Raw genomic sequence first — 11,406 nt, forward strand, 5'->3', positions numbered from 1 at the left:
AAGATAACCTGGAAGATATAGCTATGGTCATTGATAAAGTGGGAGAACATCTAGGACACATTGTGTGCCCATTATAGAGTTGACTACACTGTTTCCTCCTTGAGTGGCCATTGAAATTGGACTATATTTTTTCCTATACTTTCTATGTTGATATGTAATATAGTTCCTTTACTGCAAGTGAAAATGGAGTTATAAAATCCTGTAACTGCTGATTTAGGGTTAAAAAAATAAAAGTTATTTAAAAGAGAATATCCCTTAGAATAAGTAGATATATTCCTGTGATTGCTAAAAATTTTCCTCCAAGTATATGGAAATTTTCAAGTATAATAAATATAGTACATATACTTACATTGTTTGTATTACTTAATTACTCATCACAATCTTATTTGAAAACACGCACAGATAAAGCCACAGGGACACAAAACACATAGATCAATGAAAAGACAAAGCAACTTAATTAAGGGCCATCTAATTTGTGAATTGCATAAATTTTAACATGATATTTACTAGCAAAATATAGTTCCAGTTAAAAAATATTCTTTTTTAAATTTTAAGTTGGACTTAATCATAATGCTTTTGAGCACAAGTTTTTATTGGACTAGTTATAACTAAGCAACCATTACAAATTTTAGATAACTAGATTACTTCTCTGAGGATGTCACTAGGTTTATAATTACTGGCTTCAACTCCATTTAGCTATATTCTTCAATGAATTTTACCACTGGTGGTACAAAATTATCTGCATAAGTTACCTATGTATATTCACTTTCTAGCATATAGGTAGCATTTATGCATAATACATCTTAGGTAAAAATATCAAACCCTTCCTCTGTCACTCCATCTTCACCCCCACAATGCCTCTTAAAGTTTTTTAAATTAACTGAAACTTAAGCAAAGGTTATATATTCTAACTATTTAGATAAAGAGTAAAATTCTCATTCATCATCCTTATGCCCTCAATAATTGGCTTGACTGACTTTTTCACTTAATTACTATTTTTTTAATGAACCAAAGATACTAACCAATGTGTTGCTATCATATAAAATCAACCATAAGGTGTTTAAAAAGTGCAGTGTAGTGCCACTTGATTTTTATTACACTTTGAAAGGCAAATGAAGTAAATCAAGAAGAAACAAATCCAAATGTAGTGCTGAAGTGAGGTCCAGCCTTTCAAACTGGCTTCCTATTAATCACAGGGCTGACCTTTTCATTAAGGGGCAGTTGTTGGAGTCATTGACACGGTTACAGCATTCACATGTGTGAACTGTACTCTGTGGTATTCATGTTCTGGGGAAGGCACAGTGAAATTAGATTCTCTCCCTGTAGGGGGTAGACATTGACTGCTATTCAATACCAACAATTGTCGGTTAAAGTATTTCATGAAGGATGACTTTTAAACTGCGTTTACTCCGCCATCAGTAATGTCAAATGCAATTCTTAAAGAAATATACTGAACTAGCAGTAATTAATTAAACCTCTCATAGCAGCAACTTTATCCAAGCTAAATCATTTCTGAATATACACAAAGGAGTCATCAGGATTCTACCGTCATGGCTAAACCATCAATTTCAATGTGTCCATCTATAATAGTTAGAAAACAAAAACAAAACATCAGCCAGTGGGGAATTAGTTAAACAATGCAACAGTATTTTATCTAATTTCACCTATGTAGCCTATATATGTGAATCGTCTTTTGGGATGACAATGCATTCCAGACTAATTTTTCAAATAAAAATTGCCTAAATTAAGGAAAAAAAGATAAAACCTCAAAAGGCTACAAACAGATACGATGTGCTGACAGTTTTTATTGCATTCTCTTTTAACATGATCATCTTTGTGCAATATTTGAAGGATTGAATTTGGGAATCATAACTGGAATCTTTGTCAGGGCATATGTCCCATGCGCTTATTACCTACATGGAATATCATGCATTCGAACAGCAAACACATTCTTTCACATTGGCTGACATTCCACCTGAAAACGTCCACCGCAGTTAGCTTGTTAACACAATTCAGGATATATGGCGTAGTAGTTAAAAGACTCCCCATAGCCAAGTAAAAATCAGAGTAGGGGGCTCAAGGAACAGGGCTGTACTTAGATCAAATCTGAACTTCAAGTTCAAACATAGTTTAATGGTGAATCTAAAGTTGTAAATGCAAAGTAAACGCAATGTGAAGGCTGCTTGAAACCAAGCATGAAAGACCAAAAAGTCAAAACTGAGATTTCCTACATCTGGTTTTAATCTTTTCTTATGCTATTAGACAAATGACCTTTTGTTTTGTTTTGTTTGTTTTAAAAATTCATTATCATTGTCATGGCTACTCCAACCTAATACTGTTTTTAGAATTTTTAAGATCACTTCTTTGGTAAGGGACTGAGCTATAGAACAGATTTAAGCAAAAATTATAAGCACTTTTCCCCCATTAATGTATGATTAGTGATGTAACAGTACAGTTATGTGTAAAAGTTGAAATCCATTTTCAGGAAGAGTATGTGCTTCCTAAAGAATTTTTTTTTCTATTCTCAGAACTGTGAGAAAACACTTGCCACCATCATTTTTGACAGAAATAAAGGACATTTCACCCAGAAAGAGTGGGTAATATGCTAGGCTACAGGATTGAATTAGCAATATTATTAGCACCACATTTTAGTTCCGAGACCTTCTGAATGAGCAAGTTACTCGCGGAGTCTAAGCTTCAGTGACAGTGCCAAGGAACTGGTGAAAAACGAAACCAGAGGAAATCCACAGGGTTATCAACACAGGTTTTATGCTAGTTCATTTTTTGCACAGTCTTTAGAGGATTCCCTGAGAGTAAGCATCCTTAACTAATTCCCAAGAAAAAGAAGGAAAGATAAATTTTCCACTTACTGCATTTGCTGTCCTTTGTCCACACGTTGAAGTTAAAGGGTGGTTCTGCTGTTCTTACCTAGCTCCAGGTTGTCCTCCAGATTAGGCATAACTGTGAGCGGCAAGAAGCATGTTGACTTTGTAACTGTACGAGGAACAGCCCATCGCACTGCTGCTGAAGAGCCGGTCAGGACAAAGTGCTAAACTTCAGCCTGAGAGAGCACAACATCTATTACCCCTGAGGCTCTACCATTTCACCTACACCTGGGCGGATCTATCAAGCTTCATCTGTATTAGAGCTACTTGACTCTGTGGTTTAAGAGGAGGAGGAAAAAAAAAAAAGAGGCTTGCCGTTGTCACACTTGTTTCCTATTAAAGAGCCTTATGGTGGATTGAGTAATTGTGTACGAAGGTAGTCTGGCTGGCAGATGTGTGCAGCCCCAGCGGAGGACTAGATTCAAGGCAGATGGGTTGTACCAGGGCGCAAACAACATTGAGAGAGAGAGAGGCGTGATTAAAACAGCAGGCCTCTATTTTATAGTGCTGGAAGTGGGGTAGCATTAAAGCTCCTGGGAATCGGAGTTCCCCAAATGGCATTGCTCCATAGCATGGTAAACAATAAATTCAATAAAAAAGAAAGATGTTCAAGCAACGAAAGTTATAGAGATATTTATAATATTCACTTTAACTATTAACGAAGGATTAAATGAAGCACACTTCCCCCCACACCCTAACTGAACTTAATTAAAACTACTCAATCATGGGTCGTAGTGGGTTATTGATAGTGTTAAGGTAATGGCTTTGAAACAGATCCCTCATTCTGCTACATAAGCCATGGTTATCTTTTTAATCTGAATTAAATTGCTTTAAGGAGATTTACACTGTCAGACAGATTGACATTCTGCAAGTGGGCATTTTTTAGAGATGTGACTGAAGCCAGTTGTTAGAAAAATGTCCTCTTGCAGGTGTGATGCATACCACATATTAGCTCAGGCAACTTAACCCATGGAAACTTTAGGACTTTCTTGTTTTTTTCAATTAATTAATTAACTTTTTTTTTTCTTTTTTGGCTGCACTGGGTCTTCATTGCTGTGCGTGGGCTTTCTCTAGTTGCAGCGAGCTGGGGCTACTCTTTGTTGCGGTGTGTGGGCTTCTCCCTGCAGTGGCTTCTCTTGTTGCAGAGCATGGGCTCTAGGTGCACAGGCTTCAGTAGTTGCGGCACGTGGGCTCAGTAGTTGTGGCTTGCAGGCTCTAGAGTGCAGGCTCAGCAGTTGTGGTGCACAGGCTTCGTTGCTCCACGGCATGTGGGATCTTCCTGGACCAGGGCTCGAACCCATGTCCCCTGTATTGGCAGGTGGGTTCTTTTTTTTTTCCCACACACACTGTATTTTATTTTTACAAGAGATAAATAAACGGACACCAAGCATTGTAAATGGATGACCACAGCAAAAGCAACAATGATTGCAATTATGAAACACACTCACACTATGTCATAATATTGATATTCAGTCCAGTAATCCTCCACTGTAACAGCTCCTTTACTTTGCAGTGAAAATTGATTTGTATATCTTTTGCCTCTGAGTCCTTGTGGGATTTTTTTTTAATTCAAACAGAAAGACACAAAACTTATAATAATCCTCATCAGTTCATTCAGTCCCATGTAGGCAGGTGGGTTCTTAACCACTGCGCCACCAGGGGAGTCCCGAAACTTTAAGGCTTTCTATGTTACCACTCTTTGAGGATAAAAAATGTATAAGTAACTAAAATAAATATAATTCACTTTCAGATCTGAACAGTTTGACCTATTTTCTTATACTGTTGAGAGCTACTTTCCTATATCATATATTGCATAACTATTATTATTAATAATGATGATGGTGATAATTGAACAGTTGCTACAGGCCAGAAACCATGCAAAGAACTCTCCACGCATCATCTCTTCTGTCCTACAAGGACACCTTTTTTAAATTTTTTTAACAGATGAGGAAAAGAGTTGGAGAGGTTACTCTATCCAAGGTCACACATTTCTTATGATTTGGAAGCAGGATTCCATTGGATTGGACTCTAGAATCCTCACTCTTCACCATGTTGGACAGTCTCTATGCAGAATAATGTTTATCCTGCACAAAATAAAATGATTATTATTGATTTCTTTTACAGGAAAATTGAAAATAAACTCTTATTTCTCTGGGTAGTTATAATTTAGAATTAAATACTCTAGCTTTGTGTGTCCAAATGAATAATAGAAATATCACCCAGCCCACTGATAGAAGTTCTGCTAATGGTTTTAAGGATCAATGAAGTTAAGAATTGCCTAAGGGACTTCCCTGGTGGTGCAGTGGTTAAGAATCCTCCTACCAATGCAGGGAACACGGGTTCGAGCCCTGGTCCGGGAAGATCCCACATGCCGCAGAGCAACTAAGCCCGTGTGCCACAACTACTGAAGCCTACGCTCTAGAGCCCGTGAGCCACAACTGCTGAAGCCACGTGCCACAACTACTGAAGCCCAGGCGCTTAGAGCCCGTGCTCCGCAACAAGAGAAGCCATCGCAATGAGAAGCCCGTGCACCGCAACGTAGAGTAGCCTCGGCTCGATGCAACTAGAGAAAGCCCGCGCGTATCAACGAAGACCCAACGCAGCCAAAGATAAATAAGTAAATTTATTTAAAAAAAAAAAAAGAATTGCCTAAGAACATATAGTCTACAAATACTTTACTGGCATTTTAAAATAATTAAAATCCCTTGAGCAAATGTTTCTTAGTGTCTCAAATTGGTTTATAGCAAATCAGTGGAAGAAGGAAAAGGATTGAAAATTAAGAATTTCAGTAAATAAATAGATAAATTTTTAATTCTCTATCATTCCATCCAAAACAAGAGAATAAGAATAAATATGCTTCAAAATGCAAGAATAAATTTGAGGAAAGTATTAAAAGATGATGGAGAAATATAAGGTGTGGTAAAAATGGGGAGAGAGTACTGAGGAAATGATAGAAACAAACAAAGAGTTGAGATAATAATACTGGAGAAAAAACAGGCTGTGATTTAAATGTAACCCAAGGGGCCAGTGCAACTTGAAGAGGCCTAAATGCTTCACAACTACTGTTTGTGTATTGCTGCAATATGAGGAGAGGGCCTTTTAAACAATGTCTGGTCATTTTAGAGTGTGTGTTTGTGTGTGAGTGTGTGTATATATGTAAGAGGGTTTGGACATCTTAAAGACATTACAAGCATACATGGATATTCAAGTAACAGAAAATAAACTACTGGTAAAGTACAGAATTATCTGTAGAAATAGTGTATAGAAGATCAATTAATCTTAATTTTCTTTAACTGGATTTCAGTAAATTAGATTAAAGTTTATCTGTGATGACCTGAAATCTCTTTCATGAACTTCAGCCAAAGGTTAGGATTTTCAGATTTCAAAATTTTTCATTGGAAAAACAAACAAAACTTCTACATTTTCATGGTTTCATATAAAATGTCATGAATATTTTCACAATGATTTTTTTTCTATATGGCTAAAAATGGGACATACTGGAAATGTCTCAGGAAACAACGTCCTGAGGAGTTTCCAGTCTAACTTATACACCAAAGTTTGGGTATGATTTGGAGAAGCATACATAGTTTACTTTGATTTATTTCTAGGTTTTTTTTTTCCACAACCCATCACATAAGCCTGTTCTCAAGAGAGTCCTTAATATTAATACCAAATGTTATCTAACTTATGAACAAATGATCCAATGCTTGCTATTTTTTGTTTCTTTTTTTTTCCATTGGGTTTATCACCATCCCATCTACACACAATCCTCACTTTAGTTACCTCTCTGATAGTGACTATGGTTGTGATATCTGTGAAGTTGTTATTAATAAGATTCATTCAATAAATTCCAAATGTGATCTGCCATTTCCAATTCAATATCCAAATATTTTTTTAAAAACTAAGTATAAATTTTTCTGTTTGATATATTCAACCATTTAAAATATTTGAATTGAATTGTCATTGAAACCAATTCATGGCAGTTTTAATTATCTTGTTCAAGATTTGATTCTTTTTTTAAACATGTATCTCACCTGGATCAAGATTTTAAAGCCCAAATGGTAAATAATCTGAGTTCCAAAATGCTTATTTCTGAGTTTAAGGTAATTAAAAAAACCCTTGTGCTGATTCCTAGCAGCTAGTCGGAATTTCTGAAAAAACTGCTTCAACTCTAAAATGTAAATACACTTTATATGAATGTTTTCAAAAATATTTCATAGCCTTCTATTTTTCTACCCCATGATTTCAATATTGGGCCTTGTTAACCTAAGAAGATAAAACACATGGAGCTCATTAAAGCACAGGATCCACACTGTCTCTTCTACACAGAAGTGTTTTTTTTTTTTTCCCAGTGTGGTTTAGGTGGGTGCAATTATATGTAAGGCAAAGATGGTACAGAAAGTTTTATGTTTTTGTTGATTCATCAGCTCTAGAAGATGAGAAAGGTGGGTTTTTTTTTTTTTTGGTTTTTGCTAATTCATCAATTCTAAAATATGTCATGTATTAGGCAGGAAAAGAAGTGTATGTCTCAAACCATTAGTATTCTATTAACTTTATACCATTATTATAATGGTATAGAATAAAATATCAGTAGGATAGGATGCATAGAATTAGAGCAGAGGAAATGTTTCTATGAGCAGATGTGAAAAAGTATATGGTGGTTTGTCAATTGGGTGTGAATAATCAAGAATTCAATAAATAATTGGGGGCAACTCTTTTTATGAGATGAGGCATGATTTGTAGAATTCTATGACACAAAGTATTTCCAACACTAGTCATCTTCTTCCTCTTAGATCTTAAAATATCTTCCTTAAAATATGCTTCTGACCAAGGTCAAGAACAGTCCCACCAAAAATTCTACCATAGTAAAAATGCTGATGATCTAGAGGGAGGGTAAAATTTACTCTCCAGAGTATTTTCTTAATTTGTTCTCTTTCTTTTGGTTTAATTCAGGACGTTTGCTAGTTGTTACTGTCAGGCTGGTATAATACCTTCTTCAAAGGGCAGAAGAGTTTTCTTGGGGAATATAAATAGTCTGGGGTGTCAAAAATGGTACAAGACTCATCACATTGGCTGAAGATCTATACAATAAATCCCCCTAAGGAGGTGAAACCAAGGAAAGTTATTCTGGAAAAAACATACACCTGGGTAAGGGCAAAATTAGGCAAAGATTGGAAGTAGCGAACAGAAGGGCAGAAGGAAATTTAAATTAAAGGAAAGAGATATAAAAAAGTAGTTCTACCAACCCTATAATTTTACTTAGGCTAATACTAGAAAATATGCAAGTTAATTGGAGAATATTTGTGATTTGGTTAATCCAAATGCTAAAAAATCTAGAATAAAAAATGATAAGTTTTACCATTCTTCAAGATTTCTCAGGCAATTTTTATTTCAGCTAAACAAATAATAGATATTTCTTATAAGCTATCACGGATTAGACTTTATAAAGAAGCAAAGCAAGACCTAGCATCTGACCCCAAGACATTTTACAAACTATTTGGGATGAAAATATACACACACAATAAATTAAATGACATTTTATGATCAGAAAAAACGATACAGACAATAAATTTAATACACGGTCAGAAAAATGAGAGATCAGTGTGCGTTGCATGAATGCTGAAGTAGGCAAGGATATTGCGCAGTTCAGAAATGATAACAAAAACAGTCTGTCAAATAGAGGGTTTGAATTGGGGAAACAAGGAGAATGTCTGCGAGGGGCAAGATTGTGTAGAGCAAAGAAACATTGTTGGAAGTTTTCTGGTAAGTGCCTGGCATGATAAATATGTCTTGGAGGGCTTCCCTGGTGGCTCAGTGATTGAGAGTCCACCTGCCGATGCAGGGGATACGGGTTCGTGCCCCGGTCTGGGAAGATCCCACATGCCGTGGAGCGGCTGGGCCCGTGAGCCATGGCCGCTGAGTCTGTGCGTCCGGAGCCTGTGCTCCACAACAGGAGAGGCCACAACAGTGAGAGGCCCGCGTATCGCAAAAAAAAAAAAAAAAAAAAAAAAAAAAAAAAAGTTTTGGAAAGATTAATTGGAAGGCATTAGAAAAAGGCAAGAGAGCCTTTGAGTCTGCTGCAATAACTCAGGCACTGACCTACATTTCTCATTCGATCATCACTTTTCTGAGTAGGACTATCCCTGCAGACTGACATACTCTAGTCCTCCTTACATTCCATTCCCATTTCTACCCCTATGTTCATGCCATGTGCTTGTGGTTCAGTGGAAAGTGCTGAAATTTAAAAAACTCTTTGACTTAAATCCCTATTCCATTATTTAATAGTAACTTAACTTCCCCAAAGCTCATCCAAAAAAAAAAAAAAAAAAAAAAAAGGATTTCCAAGCCCTGTGTGTAAATGTTAAGTATGATGAGATCACTAACTGGAGCTTAATGCAATGGAAAGAATATAAAATTAACATGGTTAATCAATTCCCTTGTGTGCATCCTCAATTTCTAACATCATGAATGGATTCTACTACAGATATCACAAATATTTTTCAAATGTTTGTATATATTAGTATTTCTCAAAGTATTTCTCAGAAACATAGAAAACCTACTGACTTTAATTTTTTAGGACTAGCAAATGGACTTGCTTAGTGATAATAGTATTAAAAAAAAAAAAACCCACTAGAATTCCAAAGAAATTTCAAAGCTAGAAGCAACAAAACTTTGTAACTAATTAGAGATGAAGGAAGAGATTGAGTGAAAATTAACCCTGCAAATAACAGTGGGTTAAACAAAATCAATATTTATTCAATATTTCTTCTTTGCCAAAAATAAGAGAAATCCAGAAATAGCATTCCAAGTTACATGGCATCATTTTTCAAACAATTTGACTACCCAGAATCTTTCTTTTTGCTCTCTCATTCTTGGCTAATAGATTTCAGTTTCAAGGTCAGAAAATACCTGCTGGAATTCTAATCATTGTTTTTGGTGGTGACCTGAAGGAAGGTAGGAAGGGTAAAAAAAGGACCCATACCTTTTAAAGGTATGTTTGGCCCCTTTTAAAGGGTAAATCCAGAAGGGCCCACTCTGCAAACTTTGCTTATATAGTGGCTTCACAGCTGTGAGGAAAGGTTTCTGTAGTCATTTCAACTACCTGGAGTATATATCAGGAGTCTATTACTGAGAATAGCAGGTGAATACTTTAAATGGGAAACTGAAATCTCTTCCTTACCAACTGAATTAAGGAATGGTATTTTGAAGAAGCAGAAATATTCAGGGAAGAACCACTTTAAGACTTTAAAAATGACTGAATGAACAGTGAATTAGAATTAGGATGTTATATTTATGAAGTTGCTGAAAAAGAAGTGAGCAAGTGATCTATGTAGTGAGCAAGTAGTAAAGCAAATTAAGAATATCTAGTTAACGAAACTAGATCAATCAAGTCAAGGAATTTCCAGACTCAATTTAGAACTGTATCCTTTTAATAATACTCTACACAAATTATATAATTAGACATTTTAATAATTAGATATGCTTTAATATATATACATATAGACACATATATATGTATCCACCTGTGTATATACATATATGCATATCAATATTAAACAAAATATTGATTAGATTAAATTTTAAAAATTTTAGGATTCTGTCCAATATCACCTATATGACATTTATTTGACTGTATCAATCAATTCTATAAAAAAATCAATTTCAAAAACTTGTATTACACAACCTGGTGTTTGTTTTTAAGGAATACATTATCTAACAAGATATTTTATTAAGACACTTCTCTCAAGTATTTTGCAACTCAGAGAGCTGAAAGGTTATATTATATGATTTGCTGATATTTTCTTTTATCCTATGCATTGTTTTTCACTTTGATAATTGTGTCCTTTGATGCACAGAATTTTAAATTTTGATGTAATCCAATTTATTTATCTTTTTCTCTTGTTACCTGGGTGTTTAGTGCCATATCCAAGGAAATTCCAAATCCAATGTCATAAAGCTTTTCTCCTATGTTGTCTTCTAGGAGTTTTATAGATTTAGCCCTTACATATGGGTTTTTGATCCATTGGGGTTTAATTTTTGAATATGGTTTTGGATAAGGGTTCAACTTGTTTTCTTTACATGTAGATATTTAGTTTTCCCAACACCATTTGTTGAAAAGACTCTACTTCCCCCATTGAATGATCTTGACACCTTTGTTGAAAATCATTTGATGATATATGTGAGGGTTTATTTCTGGGTTCACCATTGGTCTATGTCTGTTTTTAAACCAGTCTACGCTGTTTTGACTACTGTGGCTTTGTAAAAGCTTTTTTTTTTTTTTGTGGTACGCGGGCCTCTCACTGCTGTGGCCTCTCCCGTTGCGGAGCACAGGCTCCGGACATGCAGGCTCAGCGGCCATGGCTCACAGGCCCAGCCGCTCCATGGCATGTGGGATCTTCCCGGACCGGGGCACGAACCCACGCCCCCTGCATCGGCAAGCGGACCACTGTGCCACCAGGGAAGCCCTGTAAAAGCTTTTAAAAGTAGAAAATGTGAGACCACCAACTTTGTTCTTTTACAG

The 11,406-nt window shown here is 35.8% G+C and overlaps 1 protein-coding gene across 3 annotated transcripts in view; it reads right to left on the reverse strand.

The window, feature by feature from the left end:
• The window catches only part of SEMA3A (semaphorin 3A), a 504,012-nt gene extending 500,764 nt beyond the window's left edge, over positions 1-3,248 (reverse strand). For all 3 annotated transcript variants that reach the window (XM_082632321.1, XM_082632319.1, XM_082632318.1), the window contains exon 1: positions 2,871-3,248. The gene's annotated coding sequence lies outside the window, so the exon portion shown is untranslated. The remainder of the gene's footprint in view (positions 1-2,870) is intronic.
• Positions 3,249-11,406: the final 8,158 nt, after the last annotated feature.

This window comes from Mesoplodon mirus (genome assembly GCF_964341445.2).
Source record: "Mesoplodon mirus genome assembly, chromosome: 9".
Lineage (NCBI taxonomy): Eukaryota > Metazoa > Chordata > Mammalia > Artiodactyla > Ziphiidae > Mesoplodon > Mesoplodon mirus.